This window comes from Hemiscyllium ocellatum, chromosome 18 (assembly GCF_020745735.1).
Source record: "Hemiscyllium ocellatum isolate sHemOce1 chromosome 18, sHemOce1.pat.X.cur, whole genome shotgun sequence".
Lineage (NCBI taxonomy): Eukaryota > Metazoa > Chordata > Chondrichthyes > Orectolobiformes > Hemiscylliidae > Hemiscyllium > Hemiscyllium ocellatum.
In genome coordinates, this window is record NC_083418.1 from 67,324,085 (window position 1) to 67,350,974 (window position 26,890).

Genomic DNA, 26,890 nt, shown 5'->3' on the forward strand with positions numbered 1-26,890 from the left:
TCTCTGCTGTCCATCGTTCCTCATGTTCACATTTGGAATCTCCATTGAAGAATGACTAGTACCGTTGAAACTTTCCCTGAACAAGGAGTCAATGACTTGAGGAAGAAGATTGCTTGAGTGAAGATTTTGATTCTTTTTTCCTTTGTTGTGTAATTAGAGTTATTAGATCTGTGTGAAGAGTGATGACTTTCAAATCAGACCTGGGTACGAATTGGCACGTGGTTCTTATAAATCAATTAATTTCATTATCTCGCAATACAAATAAACCTGATATGAAATGTGAAAATAAAAAAAGGATGCCTTAAATCAGTCAATTCTCCAGATAATATATCTCGAAAGATTTATATGTGCAATTAAAATTTCATAGTTACTGGTAACAAAATGAAATGCTAATGAAATGTCAGAAGAATCTTTCCTAAATCTGTGTCATCTTATTTCATACATTAAATTACCAGAATTAAATCCTTTCCTCAGGTCTTAAGAGCAATCCCAAGCTTCTGAAGCTCATATTGGATTCTTTTATATTTATTAACAATAATGAGAAGATTTTTGAAGATAATGACCCAAATGTTAATATAGAAAGATGCTCCAGGTGGTAGATTATTGCCCAACAGAAGTTTCAACAGGCAATACAGAAGGATTTAAGCATATGGGTCCACAGCTCTCTGAAAGTGGAAACACATGGATAAAGCAGCGAAGAAGACATGTGGCATGCTTGCTTTCATTGGTCAGGGCATACAGTATAAAAATTAGCAAGTAATATTGCTGCTGTATAGAACTTTAGTGAAGCCACATTTGGAATTCTGGTCACGACAATACAAGAAGGATGTGGAGGCTTTGGAGAAGGTACTGAAACAGTTTACCAGTTTGTTGCCTGGCTTGGAGGGTTTTAGTTACGAGGAGAGCTTGGACAAACTTGGTTTGTTTTCACTTAGAGCCATAGAATCATAGAGATCTACAGCACGGAAACAGACCCTTCAGTGCAACCCATCCATACTGACCAGATATCCCAACCCAATCTAGTCCCACCTGCCAGCACCCAGCCCATATCCTTCCAAACCCTTCCTATTCATATACCCATTCAAACGCCTTTTAGATATTGCAATTGTAACAGCCTCCACCACATCCTCTGGCAGTTCATTTCATACATGTACCACCATCTGTGTGAAAAAGTTGCCCCTTAGGTCTCTTTTATATATTTCCCCTCTCACCCTAAACCTACGCCCTCTAGTTCTGGACTCCCCTACCCCAGGGAAAAGTCTTTGCCTATTTACCCTGTCCATGCCCCTCATAATTTTGTAAACCTCTATAAGGTCACCCCTCAGCCTCCGACGCTCACGGTGGTTCAATTTCCGACTCAGGTGACTGACTGTGTGGAGTTTGCACATTCTCCCCGTGTTTGCGTGGGTTTCCTTCGGGTACTCCGGTTTCCTCCCACAGTCCAAAGATGTGCAGGTCAGGTGAATTGGCCATGCTAAATTGCCCGTAGTGTTAGATAAGGGGTATGGGTGGGTTGCGCTTTGGCGGGTGGGTGTGGACTTGTTGGGCCGAAGGGCCTGTTTCCACTCTGTAAGTAATCTAATCTAATCTAAAAAAAAACAACCCCAGCCTGTTCAGTCTCTCCCTGTAGCTCAAATCCTCTAATCCTAGCAACATCCTTGTAAATCTTTTCTGAACCATTAGTCAGAGGGAAACGGGTCTTGGTGGGTTACTCTTCGGAGGGTAGGTGTGGACTTGTTGGGCTGAAGGGCCTGTTTTCACACTGTAGGGAATCTAATCATCTCATCTGCGCACAATATTCCAACAGTGGTCTAACCAATGTCCTGTACAGCCGCAACATGACCTCCCAACTCCTGTACTCGATACCAATAAAGGAAAGCATACTAAATGCCTTCTTCACTATCCTATCTACCTGCAACTCCACTTTCAAGGAGCTATGAACTGCACACCAAGGTCTCTTTGTTCAGCAACAGTCCCTTACCATTAAGTGTATAAGTCCTGCTAAGATTTGCTCTCCCAAAATGCAGCACCTCATATTTATCTGAATTAAACTCTATCTGCCACTTCTCAGCCCATTGGCCCATCTGATCAAGATCCCGTTCTCGTCTGAGGTAACCTTCTTCGCTGTCCACTACACCTCCAATTTTGGTCTGATCTGCAAACTTACTAAATATATCTCTTATGCTCATATCCAAATCATTTATATAAATGGCAAAAAGTAGTGGACCCAGCACCAATCCTTGTGGCACTCCACTAGTCACAGGCCTCCAGTCTGAAAAACAACCCTCCACCTCTGTCTTCTACCTTTGAGCCAGTTCTGTATCCAAATGGCTAGTTCTCCCTGTATTCCATGAGATATAACCTTGCTAACCAGTCTCCCATGGGGAACCTTATCGAATGCCTTACTGAAGCCCAAATAGATCACATCTACTGCTCTGCCTTCATCAAATTCTCTTTGTTACTTTTTCAAAAAACTCAATCAAGTTTGTGAGACATGATCTCCCATGCACAAAACCATGTTGACTATCCCTAATCAGTCCTTGCCTTTCCAAATACATGTACATCCTGTCCCTCAGGATTCCCCCCAACAACTTGCCCACCACCAATGTCAGGCTCATTGGTCTATAGTTCCCTGGCTTGTCCTTATCACCTTTCTTAAACAATGGCACCACGTTAGCCAACCTCCAGTCTTCCAGTACCTCACCTGTGACTATCGATGATACAAATATCTCAGCAAGAGGCCCAGCAATCACTTCCCTAGTTTTCTGCAGAGCTCTAGGGTACACTTGATCAGGTCCTGAGAATTTATCCACTTTTATGCATTTCAAGACATACAGCACTTCCTCCTCTGTAATATCAAAGGGTGAGGGGGTGACCTGATAGAAGTTTACAAAAACATGGAGAGAATGGATAGTCCTGCTCCTCCACCAATGCCATGCTAGCCAGGCAGGTAGTGGCTAGCAGGGACAGGCACAGAGAAGTGATGACAAGTTTCATAATGTCACCACAGTCTACATTGCCCTTGCTTATCTAGATTTGATTTTTCATGACCAGTAGTGGAGCTTTGCTTAAGTCCCATCAGCGCCTAGTGTGGCATAGGCTGAATAGCAGTTAGTTTTATGTCAAAACTTCCTCAGACTGAAGTTGTCCTTTTCTGATAGCACCTTAGCAATAGGATGGCTATACTGTCGGTATTATTCTATCATTGGGGAGGCAATGGATTATCACTGGACTGTTAATCCAGAGATCCAAATAATGTTCTGGGGACCTGAGTTCACGTCCCATCACAGCTTTTGAATTAAGTAAAAATCTGGAATTAAGAGTCTGATGGTGACTTTGAGCCAATTGTCGGGAAAAATCCATCTGTTCATGAATGCCCTTTATGGAAGGAAACTGCCATCCTTACCTGGTCTGGACGACATGTGACTCCAGATCCACAGCAATGTGATTGACTCTTAACTGCTCCCTGGGCAATCAGGGATGGGCAATAAATGCTGACCTAGACAGCAACGCCCTCATCCTGGGAATGAATTTTTAAAAGTCAGTGAAAGAGGAGGAAAGGACATAAGAAAGGATCCATCTCATTGGGAAAAGGGTTCGAAACAGAGGCAGGTCTGGATTCAATGGAGTTGGGAGGGTTTGAAATATTACAAAATGATGGGCCGTAGTATAGTGGTTATGTCACTGCCTTGAGATCTTGGCTAATATTCTGTGGACATGATTTTAAATCCTACCATGCAACGGTGGCATTTAAATTTCATTGACAAGTCTGGGAAATTATTTTAATTGATGGCAATCATAAAGCTATCACCAGTTGCTGTAAAGCCCATTTAGTTTGCTACTTTGTCTTAGGGAAGGACGTTTACCATTATTCCACAGTCTGTCCTACACATACCTCCAGATCCAAAGTAATGTGTGATTTTAACAACCCTCTGAAATGGTTCAGCTTCATTCAGGGACAATTCGAGATGGGAATCAAATGCTAGTGAAGCTCACATCCCATGAAAGAATAAATTAAATTATTCCTTTTCTAACCATAATTCTTCTGAGAAAACTTTGAAAGAAAGTAGCAACTTGACCTCAGGTCTTGAGTTGATTTTTTTTAATAATGTTTGAGTCTGGTGTAAGCAAAGTTTGCTGGAGGCAGGTCATGAAATGTTCTCCAGGGCTTTAAAAGGAACACCTAAGTAATGGGCAAATATGTACCAGTACAATATATGGAGGTCATTACAGGTTGAAACAAGGAGAAAGAAGAAATTGGTATTATTTGGAAATGCATTTCACAATGATGAACCACTTACATAACAGGCAGCAATCTGAATCCCCAAAAGAAAAGCAAGCAAAAAAAGACATTAAGTATAATTATAGCAAATAAATTGCTTTGCAAAATGTTTGCCCAAAGCTCTTTTTAAATTAGTTTTGGTTTATAATGTTTTTACTGGAGTTGTGAAAAAACATCATGGTCATCTGCCTGCAAATAAAGAGATTTGCCATTAATTTATGAGCCCAAGCTCTCTCAGACAGATCTGTTGATTCTTTTTTTTTCTCCAGCTTTACCCAAGTTGCAGGTCATTGCATTAGCTCACAATTTGGTGATATCAGTTCTGACTCTAGTTTTATATGGCACTCAGTGCTTTGAAAACACAACGTGCATCAGAGAGCAAAGAAGTCCATGAAATATTCAAACTGGCCTACTTCTGCATTTCTGATAAGGGGCAGCTGCTATCATTTTTTCTCTAACAGATGAACATATGAAAATAAGACTGCTCTGCAGTCGAACTGATACATAGGTTTAAAATGATCCATTTGGTACACATTCCAATGTTTCGCAAACCTTACTAAAATGGAAATTATGCCAACAGTTAAGCTGAGTTTTTTTAAAATGGGCTGTGGGTCCACTGATTAGGCACAGCAGGTCAAGCAGCATTTGAGGAGCAGGAGAATCAAAGCTTTGAGTAAAAGCCCTTTTTCAGGATTCCTGATGAAGGGCTTTTGCCCGAAACGTTGATTCTCCTGCTCCTCGGATGCTGCCCAACCTGCCGTGCTTTTGATCTCCAGCATCTGCAGTCCTCACTTTCTCCTGGTCCACTGATTAAGCCAGCATTTATTGCCTAGTCCAAATTGCCCTGGAGAATGTGGTGAGCTGTCTTCTTCAACCACTGCAGTCCTTGGACTGCAAGAACACCCACAGTCAGCACGACATGTTTGACATTTTATTGTAAAATGGTGGCTCAGTGGTTAGCACTGCTACCTCACAATGCCAGGGATCTGGGTTTGTTTCCATCCACAGGGGACTCTGTGTGGAGTTTGCACATTCTCCCCATGTCTGCATGGCTTTCTTCCCGGTGCTCCAGTTTCCTCTCACAATCCAAAGATGTGCAGGTCAGGTGGATTGGCCATGCTAAATTGTCCCATAGTGTCCAGGGATGTGCAGGCTAGTTGGATTAGCCATGGAAAATGCAGGGTTACAGGGATAGGGTAAGGGTGTGGGTCTGGGTGGGTTGTTCTTTGAAGGCTGGTGTGGACTCAATGGGCCAATATATCTGCTTCCACACTCATATGGACTCTGTGATTCTCAGAAGTGTCCAACAAGCTTTAGCTTCACTAGCTTCATTAAATGCCTGCTACATGAATTTTTTGTATAGAGCCACAAAAACGAGAAAAAAGTGTTCACAAAATCGCAACTGATAATTCAACACTAAGGGAGCATTTCATTTTCAGGGTAAGACTTCAAACTGAGATCTTGTCTAAATGGGAAAAGAAAATCTCCTGACTCTAACCAAACAAGAACAGCCAGCAGCTAGTTATCTGAGTGATCTGGTTAGTTAACTTTCCTTTCTTCAGTCAACAGACCGTTTATTTAACTTGCTGCATGTGTAACCCAACCATTCAATTCCATTGCTGCATCTTTTTACATGGAATCCGAATAAATTTTGGAAACAATTCAACATATAGCTGTGAGGAAATCTAGGGAGTTCAGGGGTTATGAAATGGGTCATATCAATATAAGATTCTCCTCTCTCAAAGTCAGCAATGTCCCTATTCATGAATCTATGAATAATCTTCCTTCTACAACAGTGTGCTTAGTTAAATTTTAGCTTTGAAACACAAATAGAGTCATGGAGTCATAGAGATGTACAGCAAGGAAACAGACCCTTCAGTCCAACTCCTCCATGCCAACCAGATATCCTAAATTAATTGAGTCCCATTTGCCAACACTTGACCCATATCCTTCTGAACCCTTCCCATTGTATACCCAATCAGATGGTTTTTAATTGTCCTAATTGTGCCACTGTCCACCACTTCCTCTGGTAGCTCATTCCAAACATGCATCACCCTCTGCATGAAAACATGGCCCCTTAAGTCCCTTTTAAATCTTTCCCCTCTCACCATAAACCTATGCCCTCTAGTTTTGGCCTCCCCCAGCCCACAGAAAAAGCCATTCCTGATGAAAAGCTTATGCTCGAAACATCAACTCTCTTGGTCCTCGGATGCTGCCTGATCAGCTGTGCTTTTCCAGTGCCACACATTTTGACACAGAAAAGGCAATAAAACCATAAGACTTTAAGACATAAGAGTGGAAGTAAGGCCATTCGGCCCATTGAGTCCACTCAGCCATTCAATCATGGCCGATGGGCATTTCAACTCCACTTACCCACACTCTCCCCATATCCCTTAATTCCTTGCGAGATCAAGAATTTATCAATCTCTGCCTTGAAGACGTTTAACGTCCCGGCCTCCACTGCACTCTGTGGCAATGAATTCCACAGGCCCACCAATCTCTGGTTGAAGAAATGTTCATTCTGTATTGACCCCATCTAATTCTAAGGCTGTGCCCATGGGTCCTAGCCTCCCTCCCTAATGGAACCAACTTCCCAGCATCCACCCTTTCTAAGCCATGCATTATCTTGTAAGTTTCTATTAGATCTCCCCTCAACCTTCTAAACTCTAATGAATGCAATCTCAGGATCGTCAGCCATTCATCAGATGTTAGGCCTACCATTCCAGGGATCATCCGTGTGAATTTCCGCTGGACACGCTCAAGTGCCAGTATGTCCTTCCTGAGGTGTGGGGGCCCAAAATTGGACACAGTATTCTGAATAGGGCCTAACTAGAGCTTTATAAAGTCTCAGAAGCACGTCGCTGCTTTTATATTCCAACCCTCTTGAGATAAATGACAACATTACATTTGCTTTCTTAATCACAAACTCAACCTGCAATTTAGAGAATCCTGGACTAGCACTCCCAGATCTCTTTGTACTTTGGCTTTATGAATTTTCTCACCATTTAGAAAATAGTACATGCCTGTACTCTTTCTTCCAAAGTGCAAGATCTCATATTTACTCACGTTGCATTTCATCAGCCATTTCCTGGACCACTCTTTTAAACTGTCTAAATCTTCCTACATCCACCAATACCCTCCTTCCACCTCCTCACTACTACCTGCCTGTCCACCTAACTTCGTATCATCAGCAGATTTTGCCAGAATGCCTCCAATTCCTTCATCCAGATCATTAATATACAAAGTGAACATCTGCAGCCCCAACACTGAACCCTACGGGACACCACTTGTCAGCAGTTCCCATTCCGAAAAAAACCCTTTCTCCCAACTCTCTGCCTTCTGTCAGACAGCCAGTCCTCAATCCATCCCAGTAGCTCACCTTGAACGCCATGGGCCCTCACCTTACTTAGCAGCGTCCCGGAAGGCACCTTATCAAAGGCCTTTTTGGAAGTCTAGATAAATAATATCCACTGGGTTTCCCTGGTGGAACCTACTTGTTACCGCTTCAAAGAGTTCTATCAGCTTTGTCAGGCACGATCTCTTCTTACTAAATCCATGCTGACTTGTTCTAATCTAACCCAGCACTTCCAAGAATTTAGAAATCTCATCCTTAACAATGGATTCTAGAATTTTATCTACAACCTAGGTTAGGCTAATTGGCCTATAATTTTCCATCTTTTGTCTCAATCCTTTCTTGAACAAGAGGGTTACAACAGCCCATTTTCCAGTCATGTGGAACTTTCCCTGACTCCAGTGATTTTTGAAAGATCACAACCAACACCTCCGTTATTTCCTCAGCCACTTCTCTCGGAACTCGTTGTTCCATTGAGTTCACCTGACCAATTGGGGCCAGGTAATTTATCAATTTTCAGCCCCTTTTAGTTTTTCTTGGTACATTCTCTTTTGTAATGGCTACATATTCAACTCTGCCTCTGACACTTCTTAGTTGTTGTGATATTACTCATGTCTTCCACTGTGAAGATGATGAAAAATACTTATGAAGTCTTCAGCTATTTCCTTATCTCCTATCACTAGCCTTCCAGCATCAATTTGGAGTGGCCCAATGTCTACTTTTGCCTCTCATTTGTTTCTGATGTATTTAAAGAAACTTTTACTGTCATTTCTAATATTACTGGCTAGCTTACCTTCAGATTTGATCCTCTGCTTCCTTATTTCTCTCTTTGTTGTCCTTTGTTTGTTTTTGAAACATTCCCAATCTTCTGATTTCCCAGTGCTCTTGGCCACTTTATAGGCTCTCTCTTTTCCTTGGATACATTTCATGACTTCCTTTGTCAGTCATTGCTGTCTAAACTCCCCGGATAACATTTCTTTGGGATGTACCTTTATACTGTGTCCTCAATTACACCCAGAAACTCCTGCCATTGTTGCTCTACTGTCTTCCTCACTAGGCTCTGCTTCCAGTCGATTTTCATCAGTTCCTCCCTCATGCCCCTGTAATTACCTTTATTCAACTGTAACACCATTACATCCGATTTTGCCTTCTCTCTTTCTGCTGACTGAACTCTGCCCATATTATGATCGCTGCCTCTAAAGTGTTCCCTTACTTTAAGATCTTTTACAAAGTCTGGCTCATTACACAACACTAAGTCCAGAATGGGCTCCATGACAAGCTGTTCCAAAAAGCCATCCTGTAGGCATTCCATGAGTTCCCTTTCTTTGGATCCACTGGCAACATTATTCACCCAGTCCACCTGCATATTGAAGTCCCCCATGATCACCATGATCTTGCCTTTCTGACATGCCCTATCTATTTCTTGGTACATCTTGCGCCCCTGGCGCTGACCACTGCTGGGGGGGTCTGTGCATAACTCCCATTATGTTTTTTTTTGCCATTGTGGTTCCTCAACTCCACCCACACAGACTCCACATCATTTGATTCTATGTCATTCAGTGCCATAGATTTAAAATCATTCTTAACTAACAAGGCAACCCCCACTGCCCACCTCCCTATCTTTTCAATAAGTTGTAAATCCTTGGATGTTTAACTGCCAGTCCTGAACCCTCTGCAACCATGGTTTTGTGATGCCTACTACATCATAATCATTCACAATGATTTGTGCCGTTAATCCATCTATTTTGTTACAAATGCTACAAGCATCCAGGTAAAGTGCTTTAATGCTAACTTCCTTGTTATTATTAGAGATATTGGACATCATAAGATGTCCTAAGTTATCCTTCCTTTTTGCTGCATTCTTAGTCTGCCTCGAGCTTAAACCCACCTGCACACATGCTAACCTACTGCTTATCTTTCCATTTAACTCCATACCCCCTGACACTTTCGCTTTCCCTTCCCCCCGACAGAGAAGTTTCAAGTCCTTTTATCACCCTTGAGCACCTGTACTTCAATTTCCTTCCAAGTGTTCGATAATCCCCAAACAGGTCCTCCACCCTAGCTTTGCATATGTTGTTAGTTCCAATGTGGACCACAACAACTGGATCCTCTCCTCATTAAATAACAATCACTTGTTTTCCCAACAGCCTCCTGCTCTGACCTCACTTCCGCCCATTTCCTGCAGCTCTCTGCTGTAAAAAAGACCTTATCTATTTACCCTGTCCATGCCCCTCATGATTTTGTAAACCACTACAAGGTTACCCCTCAGTCTCTGAAGCTCCAGGGAAAACAGCCCTAGCCTAGTCAGCCTCTCCCTATAACTTAAACCCTCCAACCTTGGATACATCCTTGTAAATCTTTTCTGAACCCTTTCAAATTTCACAACATAGCAGGGAGACCAGAATTGAACACAATATTTCAAAAATGGCCTAACCAATGTCCTGTCCAGCCGCAACATGACTCCCAACTCTCATACCCATTGCACTGACCAATAAAGACAAGCACAGCAAATGCCTGCTTTACTACCCTGTCAACCTGTGACTCCTCTTTCAAGGAACTATGAATTCAACGCAAAATGCTATGAGATTATAAATGGCCTAAATGAGTTTTTGTCGAATTATCCACCGCACCACATGAATTGTCAGCTGCAGAATGTAACAGAAAACTTCAGAACTAATCCTATATCAAAAGCGCTGAGAAATCCCAACCTCCACAGCTTGTGCTTCTGTGAAATTGTTTAAAATGTTAAGTATATCTCCACAGTAATGTTCCTTGCCTAACTTTAGTATTTTTTTAATGAAGTAAAGGACGTTGCAAAGTTTGTTCTTCCCTAGCATTGTTGTTTCACCCATTAGAAAGACAAAGAAATGAACTATCTCAACTTCAAAAACAAAAACAGAAATTGCTGGAAAGGCTCATGAGGTCTGGCAGCATCTGTGGACAGAAATCAGAGTGAATGTTTCTGGTTCAGTGACCATTCCTCAGAACTGATGGTAACTAGGAAAAAGTTGGTGTGCAAAAGGTAGAATGGGGGAGAGGGTAAGGAGCAAACGATGGGTGGGGATAAATCCCAAAGAGAGAGAAAGTTGGACAGACAAAGCAACAGATAACAATCAGCCCGGGAGAATGAAAAGCTACTAATGGAAACTATTAGTGGCTAACATTGAGTTGTGTGTAATGGCAAGGTGAACATGGGTGCTGCAGCTGCTGGACATTACAACCAAGATTATAGTAGTGCTGGAAAACCACAGCAGGTCAGGCAACATCCGAGGACCAGAAAAATCCACGGTTCGGGCCAAAGCCATTCGAGCCATTCCTGATGAAGGGCTTTCACCCGAAATGTTGATTTTCCTGCTCCTCAGATGCTGCCTGACCTGCTGTGCTTTTCCAGCACTACTCTACTTTTGTGTGTAATGGCAGACCATGTGATAACAAGGCCTGGAATATGGGGGTTATGTTAAGGACTTGGGAGAAGGTGCTTCAAGCCCTAAAATTGTTGAACTCGGTATTTAGTCCAGAAGGCTGTAGTGTTCCCAAGCAGAAAATAAGGCACTATTCTTCCAGCTGAGCTGCACCATATCGTTATCCACTCCTTTGTCTGTCCAACTGTTCTTTTCCCTCTTTGGGCTCTATCTCCACCTATTTTTTACTCTTCACCCTCTCCTGCCACCTTATCTTCTGCATAAAAAACAACTTTTACCGAGCTACCATCAGTTCTGAGGAGGGGGTCACTGGATCCAAATGTTTACTCTGATTTCTCTCCACAGACGCTGACAGATCTGCTGAGCTTTTCTAGCAATTTCTCTTCTTGTTTTTGATTTCCAGCATTCACAGTCCTTTCGGTTTTTACTAACTGTTTCACCATCACTGTCTCCTGGTGTTAACTTCTGCTGTTCCCCCATTGCAACTGTAAACTTGAATCCAAGTTAGCCCGTACTTGCACAGATTACAACAGCTTTGCTTTGTATCTGTACTAATTCCTTGCAACATTTCCATGTAAAAGTAAGATTGAGGTTTCTTTCACTTTTTAAATCATTACAGCGTTCACGCCTGTCCAGTGACTCTGATTTCATGCTTTCCCCACTCACATCCCAGCCCGTGGCACAATCCATAAGTGGTCATTCACTACAGCACCAACCATTAGGACATGCAGCTAAATGTTCCTTCAGATTTCCCCCTGTCCAACTGGAAGGCAAACCAATTAATCAGATGGGCTTCCAGAGATTCAGAAACTGTCGCTGACAACACACTCACGCTGTGGATTTAAAATAGAAGAATATCTGCTGAGTCCGAGCTTGATAGAAATCACATTTGACTTTCCATTTTTGTTGGGAACAATGTATCAGGGCACACTCAGCCCGAAAGAACATCTGAGAGAGGTCAATTGATAGCAATTCTAAGAGATGTTCCTGACTTGCATTCGAAATGTCTCCTGAAGCAAATCAAAGAAAAGGTCAATGTGTCATTTGTATGGGCAGGTCGTGGTCTGATTTCTGACAGTGATGGGCTTAATGCTCCCTCTTAACTCATAGAAGAATGCCAGCATCCCATGGTTAATAATGATGAGGAGGTGCCAGTGATGGACTGAGATGGACAAAAAGTTGAATATCATGCAACACCGGGTTATGGTCCAACAGTAGCTACTTGATGAAGGAGCAGTGCTCCAAAAACTTGTATCTTCAAATAAACTTGATGGACTGTAACCAGGTGTCAGGTGGTTAATAGGTCAGATGGTTGATCACCAAATACTGCTCCTCAGTAGCAGGTCTTTCAGTGCTGTTGGTGCTCAGTTTGTCTCCAAAACAAGTCTGGAGAATGCAAACACGCAGCAGGTATTAACAGTGGAGACAAAGCAGAATGGCTTTGACATGTCCTATTTCAATACAGAAATCCTAGAATCCATACACTATGGAAGCAGCTCATTCGGTCCATTGAGTCCACACCAAACCTGCAAAGAGCATCCCACCTAGACACACCCCCTACCCTATTCCTGTAACTCTGCATTTCCCATGGCTAACCCACTCAGCCTGCACATCCCTGGACTCTGTGGGCAATTTAGCATGGCCAATCCATCCAACCTGCTCATCTGTGGACTGTGGGATGAAACTAGAGCACCCAGAGGAAACCCATGCAGACATGGAGAGAATGTGCAAACTCCACACAGACATTCACCTGATGCTGGAATCGAGCCAAGGTCCCTGGTATTGTAAGGCAGCAGTGCTAACCACTAAGCCACCGTGCCACCCCTAGAAATCAAGCTTACACAGTGAATAAAGGGCTTGGCCTCTATTTATGAAGGCCCCAATAAAACCTGTTTTGTAATGTGAGGAACTGGAGGAATCCCAATGCATACGTTGACAAGTGAAGGTAAGCAGCTGGTAGAAGATAGTGGAGAACCCCTGGCTGATTTCTCAACGTCAAGGAAGGGAAGCCCACTTGACTGCTCAATTTGAAAGGTAAATTCAAGCTCAAGATTCTATAAGTAAATGTGCTGCCTCCATGTTAGAAATATTCAAGGGCTACAGGCTTAGGTATCTTTCATGAAGACACATTCCTCATGGAACCCAGCAAAGGAGTTTTCAAGAGCTGGCTCTGGCAGAAATCCCATGTGACACCACATGTTTGGGGTTGCGTGATGCTTTACCATGGTCAATAACACTCAAACCCCATGAAAGAATAAAAACTGTGCCAGAAATATTAATAAATCATCTTTCTCTGTTCTGTCTATTGAACATAAGTGAAGAAATTCTATTCACACCTCGATATTCAGTTCTATTTTTAATGCTTGCTTTAAGAAATCGATCAAAAGCTCAGCTTTGCAGTCAGGATAGGGTTAATATTGACACAATCCGTGGAATCAGTTGTCATTTCCATTATATTGCAGCTTGTAAATGCTGCACATCTACAAAAAGCAAGAAAATTTTCTCAAAAGCATCAATTTTACAAATGGGGTAGCATGGTGGCTCAGTGGTTAGCACTACTGCCTCACAGCACCAGAGACCCAGGTTTGAGTCCAGCCTCAGGTGACTGTCTGGATGAAGCTTGCACATTCTCCCCGTGTCTGTCTGGGTTTCCTCTGGATGTTCTGATGTGCAGGTCAGGTGAACTGGCCATGTTAAATTGCCCATTGGTCAGAGGTAAATATAGGGTAGGAGAATGGGTCTAGGTGAGTTACTCTTCAGAGGGTCAGTGTTGACTTGTTGGGCTGAAGGGCCTATTTCCACACTGTCAGGATTCTATGTAAAACTGTGCTTTTGCAGAAGCTTTATAAATAAGTCCCTTAAACTAGATGAAAAGGTTAAGAGTATTCCATGAAATTTTAACATCAAAAGTTTACTTCATAGCTGAATTCTGTCCTTTCCGATTTAAGTAAGTAATTTGCTTCTAGTCCTCTAAAGTATGAATCTTAAGAGTTTTTGACCAGAGTATTCTATACAAGCTTGCAGTGACTGTCGTATAATGTTTACAGAGCACCAGCACATCTTAACAACATTTGAACCGAAAGGCTATTACACATTCCATATCTTCTATTTGCACAAGAAAATGAAATGTTACTTCTTTACTACTGTTACATTTTTAATGGATTTGATTTTTTTTAGCAGACCATATACTTTGAGGTGCTGCACTGATGGAAAATTAGTCTCCTCCTCCTTCACATACATAACTGCTTTCCACTGAAATACATGATAGCAGAAAGTGTATAAAGGGCTTTTGCCCGAAACATCAATTTTCCTGCTCCTCGGATGCTGCCTGACCTGCTGTGCTTTTCCAGCACCACTCTAATCTAGACTCTAGTTTCCAGCATCTGCAGTCCTCACTTTTGCCTTGAAAGTGTATAACTAACTCTTGACCTTACCGGGAACACACAAGCAAACAGAGAAAGACATTTCTCCTTCTTGCTTCTGTGAATAATGTACAATGTGATTAGACAGCAGACCTGATTATTCTTTTCCAATCTTATGCTACATTCTTAAGTTTATTCACAACTTTCCAAAGTTGCTAAGTTGCAGAGTTCTGCTCTGTGTGGCTGCTTCTGTAGACTGACTGCTCAAACGGAAGTTTCTGGCACTGAACCTGAGTCTGTGGCTCGGGAGAAAATGGGAGAGAATAGGAAAGTGATAGTGATAGGAGATTCAATCATGAGAGGAACAGACAGGAGATTCTGTGGTCATGAGTGAGACTCCGGGATGGTGTTTTGCCTCCAGGGTGCCAGGGTCAAGGATGTCTCTGCTCGCATCTACAGGATTCTTAAGAGGGAGGGTGAGCAGCCAGAAGTTGTGGTACATAATGACATAGGCAGGGAAAGGGATGAGGACCTGAAAAGAGAATATAGGGAGTTAGATTAGATTAGATTACTTACAGTGTGGAAACAGGCCCTTCGGCCCAACAAGTCCACACCGACCCGCCGAAGCGCAACCCACCCATACCCCTACATATACCCCTTACCTAACACTACGGGCAATTTAGCATGGCCAATTCACCTGACCCACACATCTTTGGACTGTGGGAGGAAACCGGAGCACCCGGAGGAAACCCACGCAGACACGGGGAGAACGTGCAAACTCCACACAGTCAGTCACCTGAGGCGGGAATCGAACCCAGGTCCCTGGCGCTGTGAGGCAGCAGTGCTAACCACTGTGCCACCGTGCCGCCCCAGAGGTTGGAAGCTAAAAGGTAAGATGAGCAGTTGCTACTGGTGACATGTGCTTGTCAGGCTAGGAATACAGAGCAAGTGCAAATGAACACGTTGCTGCAGGGCTGATGTAGGAGGGCTTCAGATATGTGGATCATTGGGATATCTTCTGGGGAAGGTGGGAACTGTATAACATTCTGGGTGGGAGGTTTGCTAGAGCTCTTTGGGAGGGTTTAAACTAAATTGATTGGGAGGCGGGGAACCTGAGCTATGGATCGGGTGATAGAGTAGCTACATACAGCGTGCACAGAGTCTGTGTGGAGGAATAGGCACTTGATAGGGCAAAGGTACAGTCAATATAATAGGTTGAAGTGTGTCTATTCTAACGGAAGAAGTATCAGGAATAAGAGTGATGAACTCATAGCATGAATCAGTATTTGGAACTATGATATTGTGGCCATGAGGGAGTGTTGAATTTCACAGAGGCAGGAATGGTTGTTGGACGTTCTAGGGTTTATATGTTTATAAGGTGGGGGAGTAGCATTGATAATCAAGGATAGTATCTCAGCTGCAGGAAGGGAGATTGTCGAGAAAGGTTTGTCTACAGAGTCAGTATGGATGGAAGGCAGAAACAGGAAAGGAACAGTGACTTTATTGAGAGTTTCTACAGGCCCCCAATAGCAACAGAGACATGGAGGAGTAGGTTGGGAGACAGATTTTGAAAATGTGTAAATGTAACAGGGTTGTTGCTATGGGTGACTCTAACTTCCCTAATATTGATTGAAACCTACTTAGTTCAAATAGTTTGGCAGGAGTAGTTTTTGTCAGGCATGCCCAGGAACAATTCTTGATGCAATATATAGACAGGCCGACTAGACAGGAGGCCATTTTGGATTTGGTGCTTGGCAATGAACCATGTCAGGTGTCAGATCTCTCGATGGGAGAGCATTTTGGTGATGGTGATCACAACTCCATGACCTTTACCATACTCATGGAGTGGGATAGAAGCAGACGGAATGGGAAAGTATTTAACTGGAGGAGGGGGAATTATAATGCTATCATGCAGGAACTAGTGCACCTAGATTGGGAACAAATGTTCTCAGGGAAATACATGACAGCAATGTGGAGGTTGTTTAGGAAGCTCTTACTGATAGTGCTGGACAGGTTTGTCTCACTGAGGCAAGGAAGGGATGGTAGGCTAAAAGAACCTTGGGTGACAAGCAATGTGGTACATCTAGTCAAGAGGAAGAAGGAAGCTTACTTAAGGTTGAGAAGACAAGGATCAGACAGGGCTTTAGGCAGTTAACAAGATAGCCAGGAAGGAACTGAAGAATGGATAGAAAAGTTGGAAGGGGACATGAAAAAGCTTTAATGGATAGAATTAAGGAAACGACTAGACATTCTATACTGATGTGAGGAACAAGAGGATGGCCAGAGTGAGGGTAGGGCTGATCAGGGATAGTGGAGGGAACTTGCACCTGGAGTCGAAGGAAGAAGGGGAGGTCCTTAATGAATACTTTGCTTCAATATTCACTACTGAGAGTGACCTTGATATTTCTGAGGACAGCGTGAAACAGACTGATATGCTAGAACAGATTGATGTTAAGAAGGAGGATGTGCAGAAAATTTTGAAAATCATAAGGATAGATAAATCCCCTGGGCCAGATGGATATACCCAAGATTACTACAGGAAGCAATGAAAGAAATTTGCTGCACCTTTGGAGATGATCTTTGCATCCTCACTGTCCACTGGAGTAGTGCCAGATGATTGGAGGGTGGCAAACGTTATTCCCTTGTTCAAGAAAGGGAATAGGGATAATCCTCAGAATTATAGACTAGTCAGTCTTATGCCAGTGGTGTGCAAAATATTGGAGAGAGTTCTAAGAGGCAAGATTTACAATTACTTGGAAAACCATTGTTTGATTAGAGATAGTTGGCACAGCTTTGTAAGGGGCATGTCATGCCTCACAAACCTTATTGAATTCTTTGTGGATGTGACAAAAACACCTTAATGAAGGTAGAGCAGTGGATGTGGTGTACATGAATTTTAGCAAGGCATTTGATAAGGTTCCCCATGGTCAGCTCATTCAGAAAGTAAGGAAGCATGGGATACAGGGAAACCTGGCTGTCTGGATACAGAATTAGCTAATCCATAGAAGACAGAGGGTGGTGGTAGATGGAAAGCATTCAGCCTGGAGCTCAGTGGCCAGTGGCATTCCGCAGGGATCGATTCTGGGACCTTTGTCCTTTCTGATTTTTATAAATGACTTGGATGAGGAAGTGGAAGGATAGCTTAGTAAGTTTGTCGATGACACAAAGGTTGGTGGAGTTGTGGATAGTGTGGAGGGCTGTTGTAGTGGCCCAGCGAGACATTGATAGTGTCCAGATAGATAAGTGGCAGACAGAATTCAACCTGGAAAAGTGTGAAGTCAATCACTTTGGAAGGTCAAATTTGAATGCAGAATACAGGGTTAAAGGTAAGATTCTTGGTAGTGTGGAAGAACAGAGGAATCTTGGGGTCAACATCCATAGATCCCTCAAAGTTGCCAGCCAGGTTGACGGGATTTTTAAGAAGGTGTATGGTGTGTTGGCTTTCATTAGCAGGGGGATTGAGTTTAAGAGCCACGAGGTTATGCTGCAGCTCTATAGAATCCTGGTTAGACCACATTTGGAATATTGTGTTCAGTTCTAGTCGCCTCATTATAGGAAAGATGTGGAAGCTTTAGAAAGGGTGCAGAGGAGATTTACCAGGATGCTGCCTGGACTGGAGGGCATGTCCTATGAAGAAAGGTTGAGGGAGATAGGGCTTTTCTCATTGGCATGAAGAAAGATGTAAGGTGACTTGATAGAGGTGTGCAAGATGATTTTCCCAGGGTGCAAATGTCTGTCATGAGGGGACATAATTTTAAAGTAATTGGAGGAAGGTTTAAGGGAGATATCAGAGGGAGGTTCTCTACTCAGAGAGTAGTGAAATGCACTGCCAGCAGTGGTAATAGAGTCAGATACATGAGGGACATTTAAGTGACTCTTGGATAAGCACATGGAAGATAGTACGTTGAAGGGTATGTTGGTTAGTCTGATCTTAGAGTAGGATAAAAGGTTAGCACAACATCAAGAATCAAAGGCCCTCTACTGGGCTGTACTGTTCTATGTTAAACTTCAGGTAAAATTGCCTGACATGTGTACTTTCTGAAAATGCAGCACTTATGTAAAAACATGTCACAGTGGCAGCTTTATCAAATCATTTTAAAATTGTAAGCATTCAGGAATGTAGGTTTTACAAACTTGCAGTCTTGGTGCAAAGTGGTGTTCATGTATAAATGGAGTTGCACCCATCAGTCAGACCTTCAGGATATTCCCTCCATTAAGATTAATGAGCAAATAATCTTCTGAGGTTCACTGACCTTCATGCTGCAATTCTTCAGTCGTGCTCCCAAAGTGCTCTGCATTAGGATAGCAAGATTGCAAAATGCACTGCCTGATTGACTTCAATAAACCTCGTTAAAAAAACACTCAAAATTGTTTTTCCATTATTTGTTCATTCATGTGACGTGGACATCATATTGTCCATTCCTAATTGTCCATACCTCATTTCCCTTGAGAAGGTGTTGGTGAACTGCCAATTGTCAAAATTATCCTCAGGATACTCAGAGTGTTTCCAAGCCAACAAAATATAATCGAGGAGCTGCCATACGTATATAAACAAATATAGCAAGCTTGCTGAATGCAGTGAAAATAAAACTTTTTTTATTAATTCTTGGTTATGTTTGAAGGATGAATGTCAGCAAGGACATGAGACCATATTCTTACCTGAATAATATGTCATGAAGGCTTTTTAAAAGGTGAAAGCCTCCCTATCAACCCCCATCACCACCCCACCCCCAACCAACCAAATTCCCCACCTCCCCCAACAACCACACATACTACTGCCCCTCCCAGCTTCCCATTGCCCTGGCAGACTACTTTTAAACAACAGCACTATCAAAGCTCTCTATGACAGAATGCCACTTCATCAGCAACCCAGCCACTACCACCAGTTTTCACTCTCAGTAACAGCAGTGTGCAGCATCTACAATATTCATTACAGTGGCTCATAATGGCTCCATTGAGAAGCCATTCCAAACTCACAATCTCAACAACCTAGAAGGACAGGGCAGTAGATATATAGGAATGCCATCACCTGCTTATCTAAGCCAATTCCCATCCTGACTTGGAAATGTATTGCCATTCCTTCAGTGTTGCAGGGTCAAAATCCTGCAATTCCCTCCCTAACAATAGTGTCGATGTCCCTACGCCCATGAACTATAGCAATTCAAGAACACTCACCATCACTTGCCTAGCCAGCAACACCCACATCCCAGCAAGTATTTTTTTTAAGTTACGATTACTGAATTCCCCCATCACTTCCATGCTTGAGACCCCAATTTGAATAGAAGATGAATGCTTAATTAAGTAATTTTTTTTTATCTTTATTGTAACTCAAAATGGTGCCAAATTGTGTGACAAAACATTTTTCACTGTATCTTCAGGTATTTTGTGACAATAAGTCATTCAGTCAATCATTTAATATCCTGGACTTTTACATCAGAAACTAAATTGAATTGGCTGTATAAACATATTGGCTTAGTTTTGGAGAGGGCAAAAGAGACAAGATGGGAAACAGGGAAAAAGTAATGAGGGAGGACTTGTGTGTTGACAATGAACAAAGAAATGGTCGACTTCTGGTGCACAAGGAAGAGATAAGGACAGGGATAAATTGTACATGTGTAAATAAGTGATGAAGTACCATGAACAAAATTGGGGAACTGGAGGCAGAAATTGCTCTGAGGGGTTATGACATAGTAGCATTTACAGAAATGTTGCTCACTCCACTGAATACTTAACATCCTGGGTTAAAAGCGTTTTACTAGAAATAGGGTGGGTAAAGAGGAAGAGGGATAACAGTCTTGGTCAAAGACAGCATCATAGCCCTTGAGTGAGATGCAGTTCCTGAATTAGAATCTCTATAGAATCATAGAGTCATGGAGTCACGACGTGTACAGCACAGTAACAGACCCTTTGGGCCAACCCGTCCATGCCAACCAATGTCCTAAACGAATCTAGTCCCATTTTGCAGAACCCAGCCCCATATCCCTCTAAACTCTTCCTATCCATATACCCATCCAGATGCCTTTTAAATGTTATAATTGTACCCACCTTCACCACTTCCTCTGGCAGCTCATTCCACACATGCAACACCCTCTGCACGAAAAAGTTGCCCCTTAGGTCCTTTTTAATTCTTTCCCCTCTCACCCTAAACCCATGTCCTCTAGTTTTCGACTCCCCTAACCAGGGAAAAGATATTGTCTATTTACCCTATCCATGCCCCTCATGATTTTATAAACCTCTGTAAGTTCACCCCTCAGCCTCTGATGCTCCAGGGAAAACAGCCCCAACTTATTCAGCCTCTCTATATAGCTCAAATCCACCAACCCTGGCAACACCATTGTAAATCTTTTCTGAATCTTTTCAAGTTTCACAACATCCTTCTAATAGGAGGGAGACCACAATGGAAAGCAATATTCCAAAAGTGGCCTAACCAATGTCCTGTATACCTGTAATATAACTTCCCAGCTCTTATATTCAATGCTCTGACCAATAAAGGAAAGCATACCAAACACCTTTTTCACTATCTATCTGCCTGTGACTCACTAAAACTATGAACCTGACTCCAAGATCTCTTTGTTCAGCAACACTCCCTAGGACCTTACCATTCAAGTGTATAAATCCTGCCCCGATTTTCCTTTCCAAAATGCAGCACCTCTCATTTATCTAAATTAAAATCCATCTGCCACTCCTCAGCCCACTGGACTATCTGATCAAGATCCCTCTGTTCTCTAAGGTAACCTTCTTCGCTGTGCACGACACCTCCAATTTTGGTATCATCTGCAAGCTTACTAACTATGGCACAGTGGTTAGTACTCGTGCCTCACAGCGACAGAGACCCGTGTTCAATTCTTCCATGGACAACTGTCTGTGTGGAGTTTGCACATTCTCCCCGTGTCTCCCCAGGTGCTTCGGTTTCCTCCCACAGTCCAAAGATGTGCAGGTTAGGTGAAATTAGCCATGCTAAATAGCCCGTAGTGTTAGGTGTAGGGGAATGGGTCTGGGTGGGTTGCTCTTCGGAGGGTTGGCGTGGACTTGTTGGGCCGAAGGGCCTGTTTCCACACTGTAAGTAATCTAATCTAATCTAATCATACCTCCTATGTTCACGTCCAAATATGGTTAAAGGTTGGGTATTTATCATAGACCCTTAAATAGTGAGGAAGAAATAGAAGTGTGCATTTGTAGGCAGATTATGGAAATCTGCAGAATAAGTACATTTGTAATAATTGGTGATTTCAATAACCCAGAGTAAATTAGATAAAAGGTTAAGTGTAGGTCCCAGAAATGGAGAAATTCCTGTAATGTGTGTAGGAAAACTTTCTGGAATAGTACATTTCCGGGGGGGGGAGTTGGATCTGCTCCTAGGAAATATGACATACCAATTGGAGAACTTCAGAGTGGGGGAGCATTTTGGAAATAGTGATCATAAAACAATAAGGTTCAATATGAAGTTGGAAAGGATAAAAATCAGTCAATGATTGATATTTCAGATGGGAAAAGGGCTGAGTTTAGGGGTCTAAAAGTTGAACTGGATCAGGTTGATGGGAAACTATTTTGATAGATAAAACAGTGGAAGAAAACTGGGAGAATTTCAAGCGATGAATGGGGTACAAACTAGGGACATACCCATGAGAAATAACTACAGATTATTCAAAGCTAGATTACTCTGGATGACTATGGATATTGATGAGAATATAAGGAAGTGAAAGGAGGAATTATGATTCAAACAAGAATAATAATAATAATAGGAGAAAGTGAGGACTGCAGATGCTGGAGATCAGAGCCGAAAGTGTGTTGCTGGAAAAGCACAGCAAGTCAGGCAGCATCCTAGGAGCAGGAGAATCAACGTTTCGGGCATGAGCCTGAAGAAGGGCTCATGCCCTTCATTCCTGAAGAAGGGCTCATGCCCGAAACGTCGATTCTCCTGCTCCTTGGATGCTGCCTGACCTGCTGCACTTCTCTAGCAACACATTTTCAGCTATAATAATAATAATAATCAGGAAGAGTACCTCAAATGCAGGGGAGAGGCTAAGGCTGGAAAAAGGAAGCATGAAGAGAGGTTGGCAGGCTGAGCTAAAACAAACAATAAAATGTGGTTCTGTTTGCCGAGCTGGGAGTTTTTGTTGCAAACGTTTCATCCCCTTTCTAGGTGACATCTTCAGTGCTTGGGAGCCTCCTGTGAAGCGCTTCTGTGCTGATTCCTCCGGCATTTATAGTGGTTATATATACCACTATAAATGCCGGAGGAATCAGCACAGAAGCGCTTCACAGGAGGCTCCCAAGCACTGAAGATGTCACCTAGAAAGGGGACGAAACGTTTGCAACAAAAACTCCCAGCTCGGCGAACAGAACCACAACAACGAGCACCTGAGCTACAAATTTTCTCACAAACTTTAAACAATAAAATGTTCTTCAAACATGTAACTAGTAAAAGATCAGAGAAGAGTAGAATGGGGCCTATAAGGAACAAGCAGAGTAAGCTGTTCACTGAAGCAAAGGTTTTTGCAGAGATACTAATTGCTCTCGTCTTTACCAAGTTAGAAACTAGTGACAATGGCCTAATTGAAAACATGTATTCAGCAACTGAACAATATAGTGAGAAATAAAGAAGAGGTGGTAAAAAGGCTGGCAGCACTCTAGGTAGAGAAGTCACCAGGCCTGGAAAGAGTGCGTCCTGCTGAGAGAGATAAGGGAGAAAGTTGCGGAGCTGTTGACAGAAATTTTCCAGGCTGCTCTGAGCGCAGGATGAGTCCTAGGGGTTGAGAGGATTGCAAATGTGATGCTATTGTTTAAGAAAGGGACAAAGGATAACCCAGGAAACTGCAGACCTGTCAGCTTGACATCAATGGCGGAAACCATAATACGGCATAATACACTTAGGGAAAATAAGTTTGAGCTCTGACGAGGTGATACAGGCAGTGAATGGGGGTAGTGCCGTATTGTTGTATATTTGGAATTTCAGAAAGTATTTGACATGGTGTCACATGGCAGGTTGGTTAACAAATTAGAAATTGGGATTGATGGATTTTTGGCAGCGTGGATTAAGAGTTGGCTAAAAGACAGGAAACAGGGTAGGTATAGATGGGCATTTCTCGGATTGGAGACAAGTTGAAAGTAGTGTCCTCGGAATTAGTGTTGGGATCCCTGCTTTACAGATTCATTTAAATGATTTGCAGGTAGGTGTTGTGAGCAAAGCCTCTAAATTTGCAGATGATACCAAGCTAGGGAGAATAGGGAATTGTGAGGATGATGCTGAGAGGGACATTGACAGGTTGGCCAAGACACCAGACAGATGAATTTCACTGCAGAGAAATGTGAGATATTACACTTTGGTGGAAGGACAATATGGGCTCAGTGGCACAACATTTAGTACAGGAGCAGAGGGGCCTCAGGGTTCGTGTGCATGATTCTCTGAAGGTTGCCAGGCAAGTTGAAACAATTGTGAGGAAGACTTATAGCATCTTTGGTCTTATAAATAGAGGCATAGAGTATAAAAGCAAGGAAGTGATGCTACACCTCTACAAATCACTGCTCAGACCACATTTGAAGTGCTGGGTTCAGTTCTGGGCACTTTGTTTAAGGCAGGATATTAAAGCCCTGGAGAGAATTCAAAGGAGATTTATCAGAATGATGCCAGGAATGAGAGATTAGAGAGACTGAGCTTTTCCTTAGAGTAGATAAGAATAAAAAGAGGCCTTATTGAGGTGTTCAAAATTACAAAGAATTTTGATAGGGTAAAAAAGGAATATTCTATTTCCACTTGTTAGTAACTAGGGCTCACAGCTTCAGAATTGTCAAGAAGAAAGTTGGGATTGAGATGAGAAGAGATTTCTTTACTCAGAGAGTTGTTAGGATTTGTAATGCACTATCTGGGAGAGTCATAGAGGCAGATTCAGAGGAGATTTCAAAAGGAGGCTGGATGTATATTTGAAAGTGATGAAGTTAGAGGGCTACAGAGATAGGGTTGAAGAGTGGGGTTAGCTGGATAGCTGTTTTGGGAGTTGGTATGGGCACATTGGGTCACATGGCCTCAATGTTATGATTTTGTAAGATTGGGCATTGTAGAGTCATAGAGTCTCTCTCAGGTGAGAATCTCCAAATTCTGTCCATGATCTTCAACACAGAAATCAAGAGTGCAATGGACTACTCTCCACTCAGTTGGATCAGTGCAGCTGCATCAACTCTCCAGATGCTCAACACCACCCAACACAAATCAATCCACTTTAATTACATTCTTTCCAATACTCTAAACATTCATTTCACCCACCACTGGCACACAGTATCACCAGTGTGTTCTATACAGACACATAATGCAACATCTTGATGAGTCTCCTTTGAGAGTATCTTCAAAATCTGCAACCTCTGCAAGAACAAGGACACCGCAATCACCTGTAATTTGCTCTTCTCTCCACAGACCACGTTGAAGTGGAGAAGCAACATCATTCCTTCACTGTCACTGAATGTCCTTCCCTAATAGAAATGTGGTTGCATTCACAATTACTTGGACTGCAATGTTTCAGACTTACATTATGACAGAAGAGCAATAAATGATATCTTTGCCAATAACTTCGAGACCCATAAACAATTAAAAAGACATGAACTTGAATCACAGAGTGTTAGATATTCTTGAAATTTCCACAACATGGCTGCACATGTTGAAATTCAAGGGTCAAGTCAGTCAATCTGAGAAGTAGTTGGTTGCTCATGACTTATGCAAGTAGGGCATACAGTGGCTCAGTGGTTAGCTCTGCTGTCTCACAGTGCCAGGGAACTGACTTCAATTCCAGCCTTGAACAACTGTCTATGTGGTGTTTGTACATTCTCCCTGTGTGTGCGTGGGTTTCCTTTAGGTGCCCTGATTTCCTCCCATAGTCCAAAAATGTGCAGGTTAGGTGGATTGGCCATGCTGAATTGCCCGTACTGTCCAGAGGTGCAGGCTAGGTGGGTTAGCCATGGGAAATGCAAGGTTATAGAGATGGGGTGGGTCTGAGTGGGATGCCCTTCGAAAGGTCAGTGTAGAGTTGATGGGCTGAATGGCTTGATTCCACACTGTAAGGATTCTCAAATTCTATTTGGAGTTGACCTCCCATCCTGCTAGGACCTTACTACAAGCTGCAACACTGGGACTTATTCCATACAGCTTGGCGTTATCTCCAACTTTCAGCTGATGTGAATTTCAGAGGGAGGAGGCTCTAAGTCTGACCTGTACTGCTGACCTGGGAGCTGGCAGAAACAAGCTGGTCAATTCCAACCATAAAATGACCACTATCTAATGTTTAAAAGCTGACATTAACTGTGACTGAAGAAGCTGTACAAAGTGCTCTCCACCATCTCCCTCTCCACACTGGAGCTGCAGTCTGAGTTTTAATGGTGTTGGAAACGCTGAATCATTGCTTCTTAGCTGGGGGACTGTGTTCCAATTTCTACACACCCCATTGTGTTGCATCTATTTACCTTAAGATTCAGACCAGTCACTGCTTCGGTGAGATACAAATTAGGTAACCCATATCTATTTATCACTCCAGACTACCAAGAAAAGCAATTTATTATCCACTTACAAGGTAAGGCCACAAAACACATTGGAAGAAAAGTCAATAAATCTGAGGTGGGACAAAGCAAGAACACAGGAAAAATAGGACTCAAATATTCTGATAATCTGTGAACCTGCTGGTGGGGTGGGAGTCAGGTGGTGTAGGACATGGGCAGGTTGGTGGCGTGGCAGATTGGGGTAATAACTTTCTTGTGCTGTTGATATGTAATGCAAATAAGTAACATGGATTATGTTTACTTGAAGATCTCTGGTGGAGATCTATTTAGTTAGTTTATGTTAGTTTAGCTATTTATAGCTAAACTAACATAAACAGTACACAACAATCTTCAGATACAGCCTGTGCCACAAAAATTGAAGCCTGTGCTCATCTGATTTTGTCCAGATACTTAGCTCATTTCAGTGTTGAGCTCTTACAAGGAGTCACTCTGAAGGCATTAAAGCGTGTGGAATGGCGGGGTGGAAGCTGGATCATGGAGCAAGGTATCAGAGGATTGAGATAAGTGATCAAATCCAGAGGGGTACTCAGGCTGGGGGTCTGGTCAGATTGAGTCTATTCATGGGGTGGGGATGCCTTTGGAGGGTCAAGGTTAGTCAGGTGGTGGATTCTACTCAGTTCAGGCCAGGGGAAGAGTTGGAGAATCAGGAGATGAGCATGAAGGGTGGTTTTGTAGTGACATCTGCTCAGTTCAGGCCAATGTGGGAATTGGGGAATCAAGGGACAGGGGAGTGCTGGTCAAAGGGATACATAGGTGAAGGGGGAGGTGTGGTCTATGGTTGTTGGATTGTATAGTTTTCCAGGAGTTAGTTTAAGACTTTTCTATCTAACGTTTACACATTTTAAATTCACAATGTCTTGAGGCTAACAATGCAATCAATCTCTTCTAGAGAATGAAGGGTGAAAAAAAATAGCAGAATTGAAGGTTTCAT